The sequence below is a fragment of the Pleurodeles waltl genome, chromosome 1_1 (genome assembly GCF_031143425.1).
Source record: "Pleurodeles waltl isolate 20211129_DDA chromosome 1_1, aPleWal1.hap1.20221129, whole genome shotgun sequence".
Lineage (NCBI taxonomy): Eukaryota > Metazoa > Chordata > Amphibia > Caudata > Salamandridae > Pleurodeles > Pleurodeles waltl.
Window position 1 is genome coordinate 622,787,064 of NC_090436.1, and position 22,999 is coordinate 622,810,062.

Genomic DNA, 22,999 nt, shown 5'->3' on the forward strand with positions numbered 1-22,999 from the left:
CCTTTCTCTCTCCTATGATTGCAAGCGATTTTCAGCTAAGTGTTTTCTTACCTTAGAATATACCACAGCACAATTTATACAAAAACAGTAACGCCCATTGAGTCTCCAAATCTTTATCTATTCCCTCAATGATATGGTAGCAGCTAAGCTGTGTGCATTCACTATAAAGATCACCCCAGCAGCTAAGCTGTGTGTAAGAATAAGTACATTGTAACGGCGGTTACATCAAGGAGGCGCAGGTGAGTCATGTGTATGCGTAAAAGGAAACTGTTAGCTACATTTAGAGGTAAGTGCATTTTGACAGCTTACATACACTCCTGTGTTCTAGAACACATAACAGTGTAATATATATATATTAATTTTCTCAGTGATGGAAATTATGGCAGCAAATTCTTAATTCAATAAATTCATGAATAGTGCCTGATTTACGTGGATATCTTTTTTAGCACTAACATCCAAGCAGTAGGGTTTAGTGAGCATTCGAAAATGTTGTCGAAGTTGCCCTGCTCAGGATTCTTGTAGAGATTAGTATTGCAAGCAGTGGTGCCATGGAGAGTTTCTCTCTGGCAAGGACTTTACCTACAGACAATCTGTTGTAACTTTGATAATGGTACATCATGTACCACTTTAACACACAAATAACTGACAATCCCTTTCTTGGTTGTGGCTTCTAAGTTTTGGCATTGATGAAGCACACTAACTTCTTCATTGTATGAACGTTTTTCCCTACGTCCAATAAATACTGGATGTCTACCTTTTTGTCTAGAGAATGTGCACACTTTTTGAAAAAATAAAACGATTGAATGCTGCAAACAAAATTAGTTTTTTAATAGAATTGCAACGTTTTATCCACAAATTTTAGGTATATGTGCAAATCGGTCTTAGTTTTGTGAAAACCAATATGCAGGCCTTTGATGAAGGACGCTTAGAATTCTCCCAATAGAATTACTACTGTCATATTCATAACGAACACCACATTTCGGGTGCTAAATTTCATATCTATGTAAGGCATGCATTCAAAAAAGTCTTGTTACTACCACTTCATCTCACGCACTGATGTTTCCTTAATCAATTAAAAGGCTCTGGAAAAGCTTTCAATAAAGTCTTTCACCATTGATTCTCATACAACTGATAGCACATTTTTTGCATCTGGTTGTAGTTGAAAGATGCACCCTGATGGGGCTGTCTCAACGGATGATGGAACCAAAGATAGTAAGTATGGTGATATTTAATTAAAGTTTATTGCATCTGAACACTGAATTCAAAGGCATTCTTAAAGTGTGCCTACTAGTCTCTTGTGAAGTCCGCTAAGAATCTTCAAGAAATCTAAAACAGTTCTTGTTAAGTCTCAAATACCCAAAACTCTAGGATTAGCTATCCTTGCGGTCCTTGTTAAGCCTCAAACGCACAACACCCTAGGACTTCAGAGCTATGCCGTTAGGATTGGGATTGACTTTGATGCAAGATACTTTCTGCATAGTTTCTGCAAAGTGTACGAGGAGTGGTGGTATCCTGTGATATTTGTGTTGGCAGTGTTAATATTTTTAATACGTCAGAGAACCAACTATGCATTACTCATGGCAGAATAAAGAGGACCATTCTGCACTTGGAGTAGCAAAGCTTTCAAACCGATCTGGATATTAAATAGGTTTAGAAAAAGATTTGCCTAAGGGTTTATCATATTTCTGAATTCCTTGCAAGTTCTAATTGTAAATCCCCTTGCTTGGGAAAATGATTGATATTCTTGAGAAAGCTGCAACTTTTGACTGAAGGTGTCAGCCTAGTTTAGTTTCCTCTTCACTGGTAAGAGATAGTTACAATTGCTATCTGACATTGGAATTCCCATATTCCACATATTCCACCCAACACATACAGAGACCGGGCCATTAAGCGTATAGGTCTCTGTTTGGTGGTAGGGATCAATGTGGGTGTGTCGCGCCGCAGCCCGAGCAGGAAGATCGGCTAGGGACACGGCTGGGTCCGAAATAGTTTTCTTGGCAGCGGCCCCTTTTTCTGGCCTCATCTGGCACAAGCCCCTAGATTGGGCATCGGGCCTCGGCGAGTTCAGGGCATGGCCCGTCCTCGAAATTAGAAGTGCCCCTCACTTACCTGGTGTTACCTGTTCTTTTTCTCTGTCTTCTTTTCTCTTCTTTCTCCTTTTCTTCTTTCCTTCATTCTTCCAAATAGGATCAATGTTCTTCTTTCTCCCAGCATGCCCTTCTTCTACCACTTACCCTGCATGCATTAGGTTCCTTTTTCTAAAATAGCATCTTCATCTATTTTCTCCTATAGTCCTTTCCCAATCCAACATGGCGTCTTTTACCTTCCTGTATGTCATTTCCTGTTTTAGGGTATATAAGGAGTGGGATTCTTGCTCTCCTTGTGCTGTAACACTTCCTTTGGTGGTGATCACGCTCCAGTTGTTTTTCATCCAGCCTTTTTCCTTGCCTGTTCCAGTTTCTTCCCGTTAATGTTTTCTTTTTATTGGAAGACTTACCTTTTTCTTGTGCTTATTCTCTGTTCCAGGGAGTTCCAATCATAGAGCTTTTTCCCTTTGAGATTTTCCTCTGGGACTCCTTCTGGAGGGCACAGTCTGCCTTTTGATGTCCTATTGTCAGCAGCACCATGGCCACCAGAAAGGGCTCCCCTTACCTTGGTCAAGGCAGGACCTAGAACGATCAAGACCATACTGCAGCGACGAGTAAACCATGACAGGGTGAGTTGTCAGTTGGTATTTGGACCAGTTTTGCTGTTCTGAGTTTGTGAACGAGATGTGATCCTCAAACACTATTATCCTCAAATACTGATGTCCATGTGAACATCCTCAGCCAGTGAGGGGCGTGCAATGAGGTAGTCACTTGATTTTAGTCACATATCTCAGTTATCTGGTTTTGTCCATCAGAATGGGACCTGCTTTGTTCAGACGGCAACATGAAAATTGTCTTCCTAATAAGCAATTTTCTGAAACTTGTGGTTCTGTAACATTTCTTGCAGCACTCACTCTCATTTGGTCTTTTGGGATCAGGAGAGGGACATGCCCTGAAGGAGTATGATTTGTCTTAAAGAGCAAACATCAAACGTTCACAGAAGGTGAGGAGTAGGTAATGAGCAGTTATCCTTGCAGAGGATGGACTGATGGGGACTAACTGCTAACAAGCACTTGAAAAATTATGTGTTCTGTTAGTATTAGAATCATATTTTTCAATTGCACTAATTTTTCTGTACAGAGTTGTATGGCTTCCTGTATACAATATGAAAATGGTGTTAGACACCCATATATGGCTCATTCAGTTTTACGTCAGCCTTCCATTCAGTTTTACTTCAGCCTGCCATTCGAGCACACCCATAAGGCACATATTCAATGGGGGATCATGCACCCACATCCAATAAATGTCATGTGGTGAGCAAGAAGCAAACACAAGGCAACAAACTTATGTCAAAGTTTTCCCCTTGGACAACCTCATATGGAGGCCCAGTGTATATACAATGTTTATTATACTATAAAGCAGTTCTCCAGCAGCAGTATTCAACCTTATCAAATCCGCATTCCAATGTTCTTGATTTTCCTCATGGCATTTAGGACACAGACCTCTATGGTTCGGAAATATCTTATGAAGGATCATTAGTGTAAGGAACATTCTGTGCAAAAACTTGAAGAGTGCAAGTTTAAAGAAGGTGTTGCCCAATACACTCCTAGTACTTTCGTATGCCATATCTAATTTAACATCAGTTAGCCAAGTCTCACAATCTATATCTTATTTCAGTTTTTGTGCCGACAGTGCTCTGCAGCTATGTATCACTAATGCTATATACAGCTTTGAAATTGCACAACCTCTGTGCACCAACATCAGCCATTCTCCAAGTACCATACAGTCCAGAGTCTGGACTGGAAATTTATCCCATGTAAGCCTTACCATTCTTGTTACTTCTCATAGTATAGGAATTTGAACTCCTTAACCTTCTTTAGGTTAAAAAAAATGAGAGATACCCTAGAGCTGGGTCCCCAGAATATTAAGGGTACCTCCTGTTTATTCTCCATACAAATTGCATCCAAATAAAGTGGTTGTCTATACAGTTAAAGCTAAAAACAAGGTTACATCCAAATCATCATGGGCAACCTGCCAGCAAATGTTTTTTAACTTCTGTACTCAACAATCTAGCCACCCTCGGCCTCAAGCAACTGATCACCGCACCCACACATGCCGCAGGAAACACTAGACCCCATTTATACATCAAGCAACCGGATCACCTTCAAGAATATCTCCACTCTGGACTGGACCGACCATCACTGCATACACTTTGCCATCACCGCACCCAATAGCTGCCTCCACATCCACAGGCCCCCCTCCCCCACAGCAAATGGAATGGAATCACCGACTAACAACTCACCATGACTCTCGCCAAATCACCCCCACCAATGACACCACAGCACGAAACCTCAACACCTGGATCACTACTCCTTAGCCCCCCCTGCGATCAACTTCAGTCAAGTGCGTCCTAAAAAATGCCAAACTCCCAAGAATCCAGTCTAGAGAAGAAATGGAGCAACAGTAAAACCAGCGACGACCTCGCCTCTTCCAGAGCCGCCATTGCCACCCATCACCAGCGCATCAAGAACACAAAAAAAGCTACACTCCGTGAACGCATCAACACCTCCCCACACAACACGAGAGAACTCTTCACGGTAATCAATTAATTCACCTATCCTCCCTCTGAAGCCACCAACATCCCCCATCACAAGACCTCTGTGACAAACTGGCCACTTTCTTCCATCACAAGATTAAGGACATCTATGACCGCTCCCTCCCACAGAACCCACCCAGTGTCAGAACCTATGATCCTCCCAGCCCCCCAGAACCCACCCAAATCATCCACAGCTGGTTCACGCTCACCACAGAACAGACTGAAATCATCATGAACAGCATTCACTCCAGAGCTCCAACAGACCCCTGTCCTCACTACAACAGAGCCAGTGCATCCATCGCCTCCGAACTCCGCAAGACGCTAAGCTGCTCCATCACAACAGCCACTTTCCCTGAAGATTGGAATCACCCATCTCACTGCTACCCTAACCATACAAAGTCCTGGAAAAAGCCATAAACGTGCAGCTGTGACAATTCCTCGAGGACAACAACTCTCTAGATACCGCTCAGTCTGGATTCTGTAGCAACCACAGCATGGAGACAGCTCTTCTTGCAGCCACCGATGACATCCGCACACTCTTTGACCGCAGACACACCGCAGCACTCATACTCATCGACCTCTCAGCAGCCTTTGACACAGTCTCCCACAGCACCTTATGCACCAGACTCCACGACAAAGGAATCAGCAAAAAAGCTTTGCAATGGATCCACTCCTTCCTTGCCAGAAGAACGCCGAAAATCAGGCTCCCACCCTTCATATCCAAACCAACAGAAGTCAGCTTCAGAGTCCCTGAGGGATCCTCCTTGAGCCCACTGCTGGCAGCCATCATCAGAGACCACAAAATTAACAGTATGTCATGTGCCAATGACACACAACTTATCATATCCCTCACTGAAGACACGGACAAAGCTAAGAGGAACTTTCACAACGGGATGAAGCCATCGCTGGCTTGATGAAGGAGAGCTGCCTCAAGCTCAACTTGGACAAGACCGAGCTCATCATCTTCAGAAACTCCACCTCAGTCTTGGATGACTCCTGGCGGCCCACAGCACTCTGTGCAACACCTACTCCGACTGACCATGCCCGCAACCAAGGAATCATCCGTGCCTCCGCCCTATCTATGACCCGACAGGTAAATGCAGTCACCTCTTCATGCTGGCACACCCTCAGATGACTCCGCAAAATCATCAAATGGATCCTGGTGGACTGCCACAAAATAATCACCCACGCCCTAGTCACTAGCAAGCTTGACAATGGCAATGCACTCTATGCTGGCACCACAACAAAGAACATCAGGAAACTACATCTAATCCAAAATGCAGCCACAAGCCTCATCCTGAACCTCCCCTGGCAAGAACACATCTCCAAAAACCTGAGAACCCACCATTGGCTCCCAGCAGAGAAGCGAATCAACATCAAACTACTCACCCACACCTACAAGGCCCTGCACAACATCGGACTAGCCTACCTGAACCATGGTATCTCCTTCGATAACCCCGCCAGACCCCTCCGCTCCTCCCAGCAGGTGCTAGCTACTGTTGCACGCATCCGGAAAACCACAGCCGGAGGAAGATCTTTCACATACCTCACAGCTAAGAGCTGGAACAACCTGCCCATGCACCTCAGGCAAAGCCCATCTCTCACCATCTTCAGGACGAACCTCAAAACATGAAACTCTTTGAATGAGGACCAGACCCACCAGCGAATTAAGACCCTCACAGGTAAGTAGTTGCGCTTTACAAAAACTGATTGATTGATTGATTGATTGATCGATTAATGTATGTCTCATCTTCCAGCCACCACACTACATATTGGAGTTGTAAGGCCAAAAAGTATGAGTCAAAGTTGGGTAAAACTATCTCACCCTGTTTATAGGGTTGTAGGATCTCAAGTTTAACTCTGACTCAAACAAGTATGAACCATAAACTATTACCTACCTAAACTTTCTCCTCAGGCTCAAACTCTTGACACCCTGTAGCATTTATAAACATCTCATATGAACCCGTCCTTGACTATTGTTTTATTGGCTGAAGGAACTAAATTATACAAATAATAATATACATTGCAGTGTTTATTTTGCTTTTTATGTATCTTACCAGGCTTACATTATGAAGTATTAGAAAAAGGGCAAGTGACTAAGGATGATACAATGTTGGTGAAGTATCTCTACACTTACCTCGATTTCTAGATGGAGAGACCCCAATCAAGACAAGTGGCACATCTGTCACTGTATATAACCTTTCAGTTTTGGTTTTGTAGCATAGTTAGAGAAGTCTAGTTTTTCTACCACAGTGTATCATAAAATTTCTGGGTGCAGTCTTCAGCAGTGAAAAGGGAGTTTATTTTCAGAAAGTCCATACCTGAAGTGATGTATTACTTCGAGACGATCAGTTGCCTAATAAGGGAGCATATTAAAAAACCTCTGAGGTCTCATGTATCCTCTTCTTTCTATAACAGAATTTGCTGCAGCAGTGAATGTTCTGCTTGAGGAACTTCATGTCAACGGTGAAACTTCACAAGAAACTGCAGATGTTTCTCCACAACGTTGAGGAGTCCAGACAGAGGATCTTGCCATGATAGGGCCTTTGGGGAAAAATAATTGCTTAACAAAAAACACCTGCCCCCTTGGGGTCAGTGCTGTGGGCTTTGCTCTGAAATAGTTCATTCACTCCTTGCAAATAAAACAAGCATTTGCAATGCAACGGGTTTCGCATTTGCTCGAGTTAGAGCTATTAGCGTTGTAAACTGCTAACCAGACTTTTCTTGCCACATAAATTTAAAGAAAAAAAACGAGCGCGACCGTGCAATGTAAAACGCAGCACCATCACGCTGAAATTGAAAACAAAAAAAACGAGCGCGATCGTGCTATGTAAAACCCAGCGCAATCACGCTGCATGGAAAATAAAAAGATAAAGTAGTGCAGAAATCAAGCTTAAAATATGGTGTCTAGTATGTTTTCAGTAGCTGGCTGGTGCACTTGAGGAGAGCTAAACACCGGGAAAGGCATGATATATGCATGCCTTTCACTAATGAAATCAAACAGATTTTATAAGGCAAGCCCACGAACCAATGAAAGTGACAGGCGTGACATGGGCATGGTTACAAGCCAAAAGAGAGATTACAACAGGGACGGAATGCTTGAGCACTTGACCCTAAAAAGTCACATTCTCGCACAGAGCAAGACAACATGAACGTTCTGTACTTGAAACTGAACAATTTGTATAAGACAATCATTGTGGCTGAACCGCCGCGGTCAGAATGCCCTGCGGGGCATCGCCAGCCTGTTGGCGGTGCTCCCGCCGACCCTGGCCCCGGCGGTCTAGTACCACTGGGGTCAGAATCACCCCCTATATGCCTAAAGAAGACTATGGAGTTACAGCAGAAATTGTACTTTTATCATTAAAATATGGATACTGCTCAACCAGTCTTGCAGCTGTTAATTAGGGGATTTCACACATAATCTAGGTACAAGCAAATGTGTGCATGAAATACACCAGCTCCAATGCTTAAGCTCAGAAAACATTCATGATCTACAGTCACTTTAAACATGAGTCAGTCAAAGAAAGACTAGTGTCAAAGATGTGCAACCTTCACAGTTCCATTTTGCCCCATCCTTGCCTCGTTGTTGTTTTGTATTTGACTGTGCTCTCCAGTAGAGTTGAAACTAGGGGTGCTGCAGCATACCTTGAAACGGTTCACATGGAGAATGAACAGTAATACGGACTATGAAATATTCCTGTATCTTGCAGGACGGCTCTTAAATATTAGACAACGTCTGCCATACATCTGTTAATTCTTTTATCAGGAAATCTAAGTTGAGGTTTTCTTTCTCGGACTGCAAATTGAGGCCAGTCTGAAAGGAGAAGGCCACAGAACTTAAAGGTTTTAGAACACACTTGTAAAGTACATCTGCTTGCTTCAAACAGTAATGCAATTATTTAATAATGTGTCAGGAGCAAAAGACGTACAAATGAGTTACATTATCTCTGTATTCAATAACGTGATTGATCCGAATGGATTAAAAGTGTTGACACACAGCGAGACATGTTATATTAATTTGGGTTGTGCCTGCATGGTTAAAACACTATATGTTTTATAAAAGGTGTGCGTTCCATGAGAGAATTGATAACAACAATATCAATCAGTCGAAAGTACAGGACAGTAAGAAGGTACAACCACGTCCGAGCAAGCATGGACCTTGTCCTATTACCACTAGGACAAAGCTGATGGCAACTACCCAGCATGTAAACTTGTGCAAAGCTCGCGTTGACAGTGAAACAACTTTTTCAATTACTATGCATCGTGACTCACTTTTACCACCAAAAAAACGAGATCAGTAGATAAAAGCATTTGAGAAATTATATTTCTGCTTTTGGACTTTACCTAAAAATTAAGGGCCAGATGTAGAGTTTGGCGGAGGGGCTACTCCATCACGACAACGCATTCGCTGAAATCTAAAGGACATAATGGGATTTAGATTTTGTCAGACAGGACATCCATCACCGTTGTGATGAAGTAACCCCTCCGCCAAACGCTAAATCAGGCCCTTAGTGTGCAGTTGAAAGAAGTGCCATTGTGTTTGTTTTAACTTTGTGATCTTGGTTGTTAACATTAATTCAGTGGACCATATGTTTCATTTTTTAATCTCTAGTATTCACCTTTTTGCCATGAAATAGTGTGTGGTTTGTTGAGCACGCACATTGACCTACTGAGCTACTGTACCATTAGTAAGTACTCAACTGCTGGTTTCGAGTCAGCTTAAAGTCCTTCATCCTATGTTTATATTGCTTGAGGTTTTTTTTATATAAGCTTAGTGTCAGACAGAGTGTTTGACAAAAGCTACACTCCATTAGGCCCTACAAACAATTAAGCAATTAACACATTATTTAGATTTACACCAGTCAGCTGGCAGATTGGAAAGTTCTGTAGGGTTGGTAAGTGTCATGCTGGGTTTAGTTCAACTTGCCACTTCAGTGTTCTGCATCGACCCGTACATTAATTATTACATTTGGAAGTACGGCCTCTGGACTGGAAACAATGGAGCGCACCTTTTTAGGTCTTGCCTACTAGACAGAGCATGCACTGTCTGTTGCAAGACATATTAGCTTACAGCAGACTTAGAGCTCGCCAACTGCTTGGCTTTATTGTCACTCTCATGTTTGGGCTTTCCTACATCTACTCATCTTTGTCCCACCTTTGGAGCATAGACGCATTACTAGTGTCATTCAACTGCTCACATCCCAAGCACAACTTTTTTCTTTTTGTTTAAGAGCACCACATAAGTGCATGTGTTTTCCAGCTGTTTCCCTCGTGCAATTCTCTCACCACTCCTCTTTCTCTTCCTTTCCTGTGTGCTTCTGCCCACCAGTTCCACGTTGCTCTCTTGGCGCTTGCTTTTCTCCCACAAGAAATCTGTGTTACGTACACTCCCCATTGAAGCCCTCTGCGTTACTTCCCCCACCCACGCCCTTCTTGATGCTCCTGCCCCCACTTGTGGAACCTGTGTTGTTTCTGCCACTCCGAGCTGCCTCCTCCAACCCATTTGAACGAAAGGAACTCAATGGCATTTTGTGGTCGACAAGTTTTTTCAGTTACCACAAAGGAGCTTTTTGTTTCTTTTTAGTGACCGATGCAACTCAGATTTGTAAGTAAAAAAAGGGAAAAAAGCAGCATACCAAGGTTTTTTTTCATTCTTTCGTCGTTCTGTACAGCATCAGGGATGCTGTGCAACTTGGCTAAAAACCATTGGAAAAGCTAATAGGTCCCAAAGATGAGACCTATTGGCTTTGCCAATGCTAGCTTGCAGTGTTTGGGATCAGGTTGCAAGATCACTCTGCATCATAAAACACCACGTTTCCAATCCTAGGATCGGTTGGATTTATGCATCAAACAGCAGTAATGATCTGCGAGACAAAATAACTGCAAACAAGATGTCCTGGTGATCTCAAAATGCTATTTAGGGAGGATGAAGACACAGGTGACAAAATTCTGCTTGGTTGGCACTTTGCTCTGATATTTCACATGCTTACTCTTTCACCATTGTTCTAGGAAACAAAGTTTCATGGTTCATGGTAAACCACTGAAGGGAATCATTCTAAAGAGAGATAGCAGTATAGGAGATGATTTACATTGTCAGTCTGTATCTGTAATATCCGTATTTGTCTGGCCCAAGTGGGCTATCATGTGCTTTTTCATTTACAATAAGACAGCATTCTTGATCGCCATTACTTCTGGCGCAGAAATGATGGTGAGCATTACTCCATATTCAGCGAGGGCCAATTTCAGAAATTATACAAACTAGACAAATATGTTTCTACTGGACACAAATTTGAAGCTGCAGAGGAATAATGCTTGGATAACTTGTTTGGAAACTGTGAAATAGTAAAAGGTTTCTTAACCTTGCTATCAGATGGAGGGGGCACGATAGCGAGGCCGCATTTCTGATACAGCTCCTATTTTATGCTACACCGTCTTTGCTTTAAATATTGTAGACTGTAAAAGCCAGTATAACTATTTCACAGCCTCACCTCTCGGTCACAATAAATTAATTGTATGGATCTGCCATAGTTGTAAAGAGGTATCTGTGATGGGACACATTAATACACAAAGAGGCAAAGCACATTAACCAGTATCTAGTCTGAGACCACCTTATTTATTTCACATATTTGAAAAGGTCTTGTGATTCTCTACTGAAAACTGAGTTTGTTTTCAGTTATTTCCAGTGGTTTTGTTACATAAGACAGACATTTCAATGGAGAAGGTGCTGCCATTAAAAAGTAATTTTTCCCAATCACAATTCTAAAAAATATCCTCAAAATGCAGGAATTACATCCTTGCCATTTTCCCATGGTGGAGCCTCCTTTGCAGGAATCAATGTGCAAGGTCAACGGATCTTTGGACCCCATATAAGGATGTAGTGGAACCGATAAACAAAATTCCAATACAAACCGATTACATTACAGTGTATGACCAATGTGGCCATACAAGGAAAACTGCAGTCCGGAAATAAAGTTAAGGAGTTTTATTACAAACGTAAGCTCAAAGTCATGTAGACAATTCTCAGGACAAAGTTATAAAGATACAGTATCACCAAGGGCTGACCAAAGTGACGAAATACGTTCAGATGAACTAACATTACGAGACCTAGACATTCAACAAAAACAATATAGAACATTAGCAAAATAACCTGAAGTTTAGAGAACATGCTTTGCCCAAATTTAATAAGCATTAAGGCAATTCAAATCATCAAAGTTCAAATTAGCTGGGCATAGGAAAACCTTACAGTTTAGCCAATCAGGGAATAACATGTGTGGGGTGGAACACACGTTGGCAAAAGACAAAAAGGGTAAAAAGAATTTAGAAAAAGATAATCTCGGGCAACAGGTCACTAACTTAACTGGGCGAAACGTAAGTAAAAAGGGAAAGCGTCAACATATCAAAAGCTCAGTCAAAGAGCCTTCTTAGGGTTAAGGAAAAATATCTACGTCTCAGCAAAGCATTTCAAAGGGGCATGAGTGAGAGGATGGTACCTCTCCAAGGGGCTCAGCTTGCATACAGAGTAAAATGGCAAGGAAAGTTCTGATGAACGAGTATCTGGCACATCTGATCTGAGTCCAGCTGGTAATCAATATTTTAAAGTCCATAGGGCACGCTGACTGTCAATGCAACAGTGCTTTCTCAGGTTTGTCATGGGAACTGTGTACATCCGTATACTTCCACGCAAGATTGAAACAAATGTTTAAATTGTCAGTCCAGGATGTTCCACATCCAATGTCATATTCTCACAACTCTCTATGTGTAAAGCTATAGACATCTATTACAAACTAGCCTTTTCATAGTAACGAAGTCTGAAAGAAAGGTACACATTAGCAAGATGACTTGACAATTCCTGCACAGTCACAAACACAGGGCCCTAGGAGGCCTCACTTAGGCAAATACAAATGAATTAATAGAGTACATTAATACATTCAAATAAAACACATTTTAATATGCAACTATAGATTTGGCATTAATAATTCTCCATTAACATTCATGTGAGGATAACTTTAAATTGTATATCTCTTTTAATACATTTCAGTCAGTGTGACACAACTGCATTTCTCTATTTCTGCACATGCATTTAAGACCTTCATTATGAGAAATTCAATATTGTTTTGATACAGACTATTAGTTTAGACTATAAAATATAAAATAATTACAGATTATTTCTTCAAACAGGTAATTTAATAACAATACCACTTATGTTTCAGTAAGTAGTCTAAGACGAATGCACTCTAACATACCTTCTCTCTGCATCACTCTACTGTCAAACTATTAGTACTTTGATTAAAATAATGCATACACTGTCCCATATATATGATAACTGTGACATGAGGGACAGTACTAAAATTTCTGCTACATCTCCCTGTTCTGCCACCAGATGGGCTGACTCATTCGGTACACTCACAATTGAAGTAGCACTGGGATTTATCACAACCCATAAGAAATTTAGTGAGCTGATGTTGCTGGCTAACACGCCACTCTGAAAATTGTTCTAGCATCACTTTTGCATTCAGGTGGAAAGTGCACAAAGGCATTGAGCCCAATGGAGGAAAGGGAGATGGTGTAGTTTTGTAATCTCCCCCCTTGCCCCGCCTGGGTCTCCTTATTATAAATGTAGTCAGAATACAGGAACGAGAAAGGATCAGTGATACAATTTTTGGGTAAAATAAGTTCCTGTAGAGCTCCCAAGAGCACCACCGAGTTGTGAGAATAAAAAGGCAAGTTTGCTATAGTGATGCTTCTATGATCTACTTTCAACGCTTCTTCATAAACACTGTTTCCTATGAGAAAGACCTAATGAAATGATCACATAAAAGACTATACATGTGACTACCTAGGTCAGGAATAAATAATAGATAAATATAGACAGCTTTTCATAGAACCATACAGAAGCAACGTTCCAAACCTTCACAAAACACAAAGAGATGAAGTTCAACTAAGCTACCACTAATCAACGCCAAAAGCAGCAGGAATCCATTCAGGTTTGTGTCTGTAATTAACACACCGGGGAAACTTTTCTTAAGCAACTGGCCGAAAAAACACATCAAAGCAGAAAATGTCAAATACAACTACCACTTCCAGGAAAAAGAGACAGGACCGCAAACTAGAAACTGAAAAAACACACTGCTGAAGCACCAAGCAAACAGTCATATCATTCCAAGTTTTAGTGATATTCTCAGCACAGACTATATCAGTGAGATGACAGAGGGAGCCTTGGGGTATTCAAGCACACATCACTGTGCATGTATAATAACAGCATCACAATAGTAGTGATTGGAATTGTTATATTCTGAAGGCACTAGAATATTTACTCTTTCACTCACAAATGTCTATATATAGGGGGTTATTACAACTTTGGAGGAGGTGTTAATCCGTCCCAAAAGTGACGGTAAAGTGACGGATATACCACCAGCCGTATTACGAGTCCATTATATCCTATGGAACTCGTAATACGGCTGGTGGTATATCCGTCACTTTACCGTCACTTTTGGAACGGATTAACACCTCCTCCAAAGTTGTAATAACCCCCATAATCTGCATTACCTTTCAACATTTAAGCATAGTTGCACTTTCCGAGCCACGGACATACTGCAGTGAAAAGCACACCATGTTTTAGGTTTTTATTCACTGAAGCAATCAATTTTAGCATAATGGGTTTTTCCACTTCTTAATACTATGCAGATACAGGCGTCATATACTGAATTCATTATTAACAGGAAATTAAAGGATTTTCAGTACTTTTATCATTTAAAGCAGGGCTCCCGTGGGATAGGAACAGCTAGACTGATAAACTCAAAAAGGGCTGGCAAACTTTATTTTTTTTTCATGTAGCACTCCCTTTAAAACAAGTCTTTAATATTCACAATTGTTGGTGCAGCCAGTGCTGGGTATCTCTAGACGTGTGTTTCAGAAAATGTGTCCTTCTTGAATAGAGAGTAGCTCTGTAAATGTTGGGGTGCTAGCAATGTTACTTAGTCTTCTCTGTGCTTCTTCAGTAGAGAGTAGCACCTTAAATCCGGGCAAGTGTTTAGTGATACACTGCACTGGGTGCACCAACAATGATGAAAACTAAAGTAAGTGTTATCAAGTACTGCATTTAAAACAGTGCATTTGCCAAATTGTGTCCCGCTATGCAGGCCAGCGTGCTTTCTCTCCATTTGTTTTGATTCGCTCCTTGTTGAGCTATTGGGCTGATGAGGTCACTGGGATGCATCTGCGCTCCTACAGAGGTACAGAAACCTGAAAAGACTGTACGTCTTAATGCCAGCACCCCCACATTTAAAGTGCTGCTCTCCACTGAAGAAGGACAAACATCCTGCAACACGTGTCTAGAGATACACAGCACTGGCTGCACCAACAGAGATGAAAACTAAAGACTTTCAACTAACGTGAGCGTAATAAAGCGTAATAAGTACATCGTTTACCACAGTGGAGTTGGGAAAATTGTGTGCTGGTATGCCATTCAGTGAGCTCTGCTCCCTCCCCATAGTTTAACAACAACACTAGAAGCAAAGTCAAGTCCATCAGTTAAAAATCACAAAGAAAAATAAAACATCAAGACATTACTTGTTATAAAAACCTCCAACAATGATTGCCGTTATAGGGACGTTCAGACTTTACAAAACATCAAAAGGCTCATTAGCTGATGAATGCCGCTGTATGTAGGCAGTGGATGACAAGATCAGCATTTCAACATTTAAATTTGTAGTCCTACTGGTATGAGTACATAATTAATTATAAGTGCTGGCACTCAAAGAAGTATTATGACATCTCAGTATTTATCCTGACACCATCAAAAATAATGCCATTTAATAGTAGAGTCAGAGAGAAGGCAAAAGTACTCCAAAGCGTTGTATGTCTTAAACAATACATGTATGCTTTATCTTTCCTACTAACCACAACAGAAGCACCAACCCTTTCCCATTATTTCACTCCTTATTTGGAAGGGTCAAAGCGGCCATCAGTTTGCTAAGAGATTACACCAACTCCCTGCTAGAATTATCATGCTGGTGCAACTACACTTTTAGTGTCAAAAACCCAAAAGATGTATAGTGCTTAAAGTACCTTCTCTATTCAAAAAAGTCAATTGGATTAAGGAAGCTTTTCGTGAACACTGTGATAAAACCAGATCAAAGATCCAAACAAGAAAAGGACACTTCACTTCAAACAATTTCCTTCAGACACAAATGGTGGTCTTCAACATCCCAAGAGAACGGAGAGGACTAATTACATCTTGCTCTGTATGCACCGAAAATCTCAATACACATTATTAAAGATGTATATTCAAATGTAGCTGGTTTGAGCGAGTTAAACCAATTGAGTGCTTTACTTACTGGCCACAATGTGCCCATCACTACTGCATTTTAAGCCCAATCTCTTACACTTGACCAGTTATGGTTTAAGACATGCAGGGCTGCTACCAGAAGGCTTAAATAGCAATAATTATATCATTATTATAATTATTAATATTAGAAAGAAAAGGTAACAAACCACCAGCTTTGGAATACTCTTGCCTCAAGTCAGGGACGTAATGCATCATATCAGCTTTTGCAGGTCCAAGTGTCAAGGGGCGAGAAAGGAGGTGATGTATGTGATCATCGCAACTTGCAGATGTTATAAGATAATTGTTGCCACTGTGGGCCCATTCAACAAACTGCATTTTGGAGTATGTAAAGTAGTACTTCAATGCTACTTTTTACTTACTACAAAATGGAATTTACAAACCTACATGTGGAGACCTCAACCTGCACCTCTCCTGATCTGTACATATGTAGGTATACATTATTTGCAGTAAATGCCAAATGGGCCAGGAAAGAGAGGTGGGAAACACAGAATAATTACCACAAAATACGTGCGGTTAAGGAAAGTTTAAGGAGGGGTCTAGGAAGGTACATAAAAAACCCACAAAAGAGAAAGACCATTGCAATTAAAAAAAATACACATCTAAATTAACTACACTCCTAACAGTGCCTAAACAAGTTTAAAACAGCCGTAAAGTCAACAACCGCACATAGCCAACCTCTGGTACTGGAACATATTTCCATAGAAAACATTAGAGGTAGGCTATAACATGAACATCACATTGGAATTAATGTTAAATGAACAAGTTACACACCTTTGATAACACTCTTTCAGGTGGTTAGTCTAACTAACTCCATATTCCTCATCTCAGAATATCCCCCTGGTGCCAGACTTAATCCGGATAATTTTCCAGAAGGCTTCTGTGTGCCAGGAGATGGCGTTGTGAAGCTCTGTGTTGACTCCATACCACCTCAGAAGTAACAGAGCAAAGTTGTGCATAACCATCATCTCTGTGCTGACATCAGTTTCTTGCCTTTCTCCTTTCTGTACCTTCAGATTCCAAGTATAAAACAATTGTTGGTGACAGTGTGCTGATCTCTAACTTGGAACCTTTTCTGATGTCAACAAGAGGGCACTCAACAGAATGGGGAGGCGGGAGGGCAGTGAGTAATCTGCGACTAGATATATTAACCACCAAAAAAGCTTTACTGAGGGTATGAAATTTGTTATTGCCGTGGATACTTCTTACCACAGATTTCTCATCTAAGAGTAGATACCAAAGCAGTGCCTCTCAAAGGTCCATATCTGATCTTGAGGCAGATGACTATTCACTTTGGCAACCTTCTCCATAGCCTTCCCTTCCTTTGCCCCAGAATACTACACAAAACAGCTGATTGTCCTCTTAGTGGACCTTGTAGGATCAATTTAAAAAACTCATATCCCTTTTGGAATCCAGCCAATGGAGCCTCTTTTCCTGTTTCGAGAGGTACAAAGAAATACAGTAGAGTGATCAACTGCATGATGTGGAAGAGAGTCACAACTTTAGGCCAAACTTTTGCCACAGCCCTCAGCACCAAGTTGTGTGAGAAGAAGGTGATGTAGATCAATTGCACCCAAGGTGCCCGCACCTCAATCTTGTTTCACTGATGTAATCACAATGAGGAAGACAGCTTTCAGAGTCGAGAGATGCGATGAGCAACTATGTACAGGCTCAAGGGGCATACATATAAGGAATGTCAAGACCGAGTTAACACCCCACTAGGGCATCACAAACAGTTTGAGAGGGAACATGCATGTCAAGCCTTTAATAAATTTCATCAGAACTGGGGATTTGAACAAGGTCAGTTGATCTGGTGAACGTTAAAATGTTAAAGGGGTTGACAAATAATTTTTCATAGCGTCCACTTCAAGGCCTTCCTCCACTAAAGAAAGAACAAACACACCTTCAGATAGCTCAGCATTTAAGGTGGTCAGTGTTTTGGGCACCACATCAGGTGATAAATTGATCCCAGCATGCAGCATTGATAGATTTCATGGAAGAGTGTCTGGCAGTGAGAATGACATCTACCACTTCAAATGGCAGATCAAATGTAGTGATTGCTGCCACTCAATCTCCATGCATGGAGGTGAAGTTTATGGAGCACCTTGCCCTCTTGCTGAGACGGAAGGTTCTTCCAAAAAGATTGCCTGATCAGATGTTCATGATTAGAGGTTATGGGTACCACATCCTGTTGGCTGAATCTTGGGCAATTAGGATAACGTTGGCCGGTCATAGTTGATCTTCTTCAGAACTTTCGGCAGGAGACGTAGCATCAGGAAACAGTCCAGTCAGACTGCGTCTCCCAGTGAGTGTACTCACTGAAACTACAGAGCGCAAAAATGTTGCCCTAATGATGGAAAAAAAATATAGATGGGGCTCTGATCAAAAATGCCCTGTGCCACTGCCGGACACAGACCCCTCTTGCAATCTGCCAGGCCCTGTCTGCTCAATTTGTCCATTCTGCATTTAGGGACAGCCCCAGGTGGTTGGGGCTAGAAAGATGTTCTGCTGCTCTAGGCCACCTATAGAGATGCAAAGCCTCATGGCACAGGATCCACAATCCCACTCCACCCAACTTATTGCAGTAGCACATGGTGGTGGTGTTGTCCACGAAAACACGCACTAGTCCACCTCACCCCAACCCAGTAGCAACGCATCTGCTACTAATGTCTGCTCTGAGTATGAAAGGGACAATGGTATGCCCCAGGACATATTGTAATCCGTCAAACACCACCACAGATCTGAGCTGTCTCCTTTGAGACCTGGATGGTGTTGGACGGAATCCTTTAAGCTGGACCCACTAGGATTTAAGGCTTCACTGCAAACCTCACAATTGCTTTCTGGAGTAGTTGACAAGGGGGATATACAGGGCTAAAAGGCCAAGAAGCCTCAGAGCAACTCTCACTGGGATCCAGAATCAAATCTGAAATATTGGGATCATAATCCAAATGACATGGACTTGCTATGGAAGAAAAGCCTTGAAGCGCACTGTACCCAGGACTGTTCCAATGAATCAAATCTTCTGTGAGGGAATCAGGTGGGATTTTGGCTAATTAATGGTGAATCCTAATGATGGGATGCCTTCTAACATTGTCCAGAGGCAGTCCAAAACTGACTTCAGTGAGCCCACCTTCAACAGCCAGCCCTCGAGGTACAAGAATACAGGGAACTCCTAACCTCCAAAGAATGGGCAGTGAGCACCACCATCACCTTTCTGAATACTCAATGGCCAGAGGTGGTGCCAAATGGGAGCACAGCAAACTGAAAGTGTTCCTTGTCCACCTTATATAGCAGTTTACGCATTTCGGATTGCAGCATGACTATATGAAAATAAGCATCCTGCAAGTAAAAGGACACCATTCAGTCTCCTGGGTCCAGATAAGATCTGAGCTAATGTGAACAATTGAATTTGTCCTTCCACAGGAAGGTGAACAGGAGCTAAAGGTGCAGGGCAGAACTTTTCTCAAACAAGGAAGTAGCCTCTGTAATAACCTCTGCATTTCTCTTAATCTAGTACCTATGCTATGGCACCCTTGAAGAGTAAGAGGCATGCCTCCTGCAGCAGGATAGATAGATTATCCACCAAAAATTGTTCTAGCAAGGGAGGCATATTGGGTGGGAGGACACGAAAGGTAGGACCGTAGCCTATTGAGCAACCCATTTGTTGGATGCTATGAGCTGCTGAGGACAAATTAAAGTAGTTTGTTGGCCACTGTAACAGGGGAAGGGAAGTTGGAGGACTGGTGCCCATGTTGACAGGAGCGACGTCTGCCAGGCCAGACTAGACTGTATGCTGTATCACTGGCTGGGAAGGCTGTCTCTGCCCTGGCATAGCCCCTGAATTTGCAGAACTGATGGGGAAATTGTTTTGGAGGGGTTAACAGCCCCAAGGAATGTGTTGTGGACCTACTGACCTTAACAATTTCCAGAGTGAAGTCTGCCTCTTCCCAAATAGGCAAGACCCATCAAATGGCACATCCATCTGTGATGCCTGCCTATCATCAGTAAATCCCGATCTTACACGGGTGTGCCTGTGAAGCATTACACTGGTACCAACTGCCCTGCCAATGCTATCTGGGGTATCTAAGCCTGAGTGGATGTTGCCGTGTCCTGCTCATTAGGGGTCATCTGAGCCCAGGAGGCAATAAGGTTCTCTGGGCCCGCCATCAAGATTTTGCTGGCCAAGAGCCACTTCAACAGTCTTTTACACATCTTTGCTCAAGAAAACCTCACAAAGAAGGTGATTATCCTAACAGACTGACTGTGTTTAAGGATCTCAGTGCTAGACTGGCAGAAGAAAACTTTTGTTTGCCAAAAGCATCAATCCTAGTGGATTCTCTATCCGGGGAATTGGTCGAAAATTTATTACGATTTACCTTACTGGTCAAAGCTTGTACAATGAGACTTTCCAGAGAAGGGTGCTTGGTGAAACATTTTGGATGAAGGCCTATGTCACCTAACCACTCGATGTGTGTATAAGAATATGATTTCAATCAGGTTGCCATCAATGTATCCATAAGGAAGTCATTTAATGGGAGCAAGGGCTCCAGAATCGCTAGCCGGGACTTTTGAATCTCTGTCAAAACATTTGTCTTAATCTCAATGGAGGGCCGCAGTAACTCTAGTACTTCAGCTGTCCTCTCAACTGTTACTACAGATTAGGCTCTGTCTCGCAGTGCAGCCCATGTGGTGAGACAAGCTCCAGTGTGTGGAAGTGTGTAACCCCACTGGCACTTTTGTAATCAATGTACAAGGCATCATTAGGGTGTGAGGGGGTAGCAAGCCATAACCAACATATTGCTAAATTAAATTAATATATATTGAAATTATGTTTGATTACAAAAATTATCTGAGGAGGTAATATGTTGTAATCTTATTTTATCATGTGCACTTTAATATTAATTATTTTACATTTCTATTTTAAATTTATGTATTTTGAAGTTTAAAAATTATGTTTCCTTATACTTTCCAGTAGGGAGATCTCTGCCATGATGGTGGTGATGTCCACCAATATGTGCAAAGTTACTAATAGGCACTTGAGGAAATGAGAATTCTGGCTCACAGTCTGTCATTAGGTCTTGCTTACAGACAGCTTTATCTATTTATTGCTAAAGATATGTTGTATACACACCAAAACTTATAATGGGCTTTGGGTATGCTCATTGGTTCTCATTAATTGGCTTTCTTGTCAGTCTCATTTGCTTGCTTCTTATTCAATGGATTTCCTTCCTCTTCTGGTCATTGTCTCTCCTCAAGAGCAAAGCTTCTTTCCCATCCTTTTAGATTAGATGACTTGTAGCATTCCACTGCTTAAATTCTGAAAACTACTTTTTTTCGTTTTTTCTGCACTCCATGAGAGTGTGCATGGGTTTTCTTGCACTCTCCCACTCCCCTGTGTGTTGCTTCTCCCTTCATGTCCTCACCCTGTGCTCTTTGTGTTGCTCTTTGGCTCCCAGCTTGTCCATTGTTTCTTCTACCCCATCCCTGCCCCACTCAGGGTATGTTTTTCAATAAACCCCCTCCAAACTCTTCTATTACTCCACCACCCTTCTTCCCTGCTCACTGCGGCTTGCCTCAGCACTGACATGCTCTCTCGTTCTCCAGCTCCTCCAATGCTCCCCCCAGCCTACATATCCTGTTTTACTGTATATTACATTTTTAATGTAATTTGTAGGAGGGCTGGAATCTGCAATTTGGTCCCGGAATACCCAATTCTCTGAATGCACTTTCGTACACCATTCATTTTTCTATATACTGCTCCACGATAGGTGTCCCCCACTTTGGCAGTGTAAAACAAACAGTTAATTTAAAAATGCCATTATGGCCAGTGCGTCATGACTTGTCCATGCTTGGTGGAACATGTACAAGGATACTTCATCACACTGGGGTCGATTCTGACCTTGTTTTTGACAATGATATTCCGCATTGGCAACAAGCATTTTTTTTCTTTTGCTGATCAGCAACATGTGTGGGCAGAGCCAGAAGTTCATAAAGCACCTTTCAGGTGAGACCTATTGGCTTTGCCAACGCTTGGTAACAATGGAATGCTCGACATGCAGTCAACTGATTCCATCACATCAACATAAAGAGGACTATGACCAATACCAAGCACACAAGCTTTACTGCACCTCAGTACTTTGATAACCCTGAAATTTACCTCTGGCGGATCAGCTCCGGCACCCTTAATCTAGCGTTGAGAGTCACCACCCTCTTCAATATCAAGTCCACAAAATCAACTTCACAGAGTAATAAAAGAGCGACTGGGACCACTCAATAACCGAGATCTAGATCAATAAAAAGTTAAAGGGTTTTATTACAAAATTAAAAAATTGGCATTACAGAAAAATGCAAAATATAGGCCATGAAGGCTCAGATACAGAATACATAGTAAGAAATCAGAATTAATCCGAGTCTAAAGAGGCAACATAGATCATAAGAAAAATGAACAGGGACCCTAAAAGATCAGAGGAGTCATCAAAATGATCAGACCGATTCCTGTGACGGAACATGAAAAGTATCATGGCTCACCCCAAAAACCAAAGCTTTTTATGCACAAGTTACACATAAGTCATAAGCAAAACTGCAATTCAGCATGACATGATTACCAATAACACATGTTGGACAAATCAGAATGATGATTGTCACACAAATAATTGCAACCCATCCCATGTCTAAGGTAGAGGAAATCTTCCATTTGGGTTCCACAGCAACAGTGCAGTCCAGGCATGCACAACACAATATGAACCATTTTAAACAAATGTTTATACTCTAGTGTGCTAATACGTCTGCATCGGAACTTCTAGTAGAAGTGCCCATCAGAAAGTTACATTAGGAACATGAAAATAAAGTTTCATTCACAATGTATTCATTCTAAGAAAAACAACCAATTGCGTCACGATTTCCTGTGCTCTGAGAAAACTGTGAGTAGAGAGGGCTAGTAGGGCGGCACTGAGTGAGAGAGATCATGAGAAA

The 22,999-nt window shown here is 41.8% G+C and overlaps 1 protein-coding gene and 1 long non-coding RNA gene across 5 annotated transcripts in view; one reads left to right on the forward strand and one right to left on the reverse strand.

The window, feature by feature from the left end:
- The window catches only part of MCC (MCC regulator of WNT signaling pathway), a 1,218,505-nt gene that overhangs the window by 816,960 nt on the left and 378,546 nt on the right, over positions 1-22,999 (reverse strand). The window lies entirely within an intron of this gene.
- LOC138286216 (uncharacterized) overlaps positions 1-22,999 on the forward strand; it is a 61,374-nt gene that overhangs the window by 24,292 nt on the left and 14,083 nt on the right. For 3 of the 4 annotated variants that reach the window (XR_011201886.1, XR_011201898.1, XR_011201901.1), the window contains exon 2: positions 2,527-2,716. This is a non-coding gene — a long non-coding RNA (uncharacterized lncRNA). Of the gene's footprint in view, positions 1-1,159; positions 1,213-2,526; positions 2,717-22,999 lie in introns of all 4 variants that reach the window. The other variant, XR_011201892.1, reaches the window with a different exon arrangement.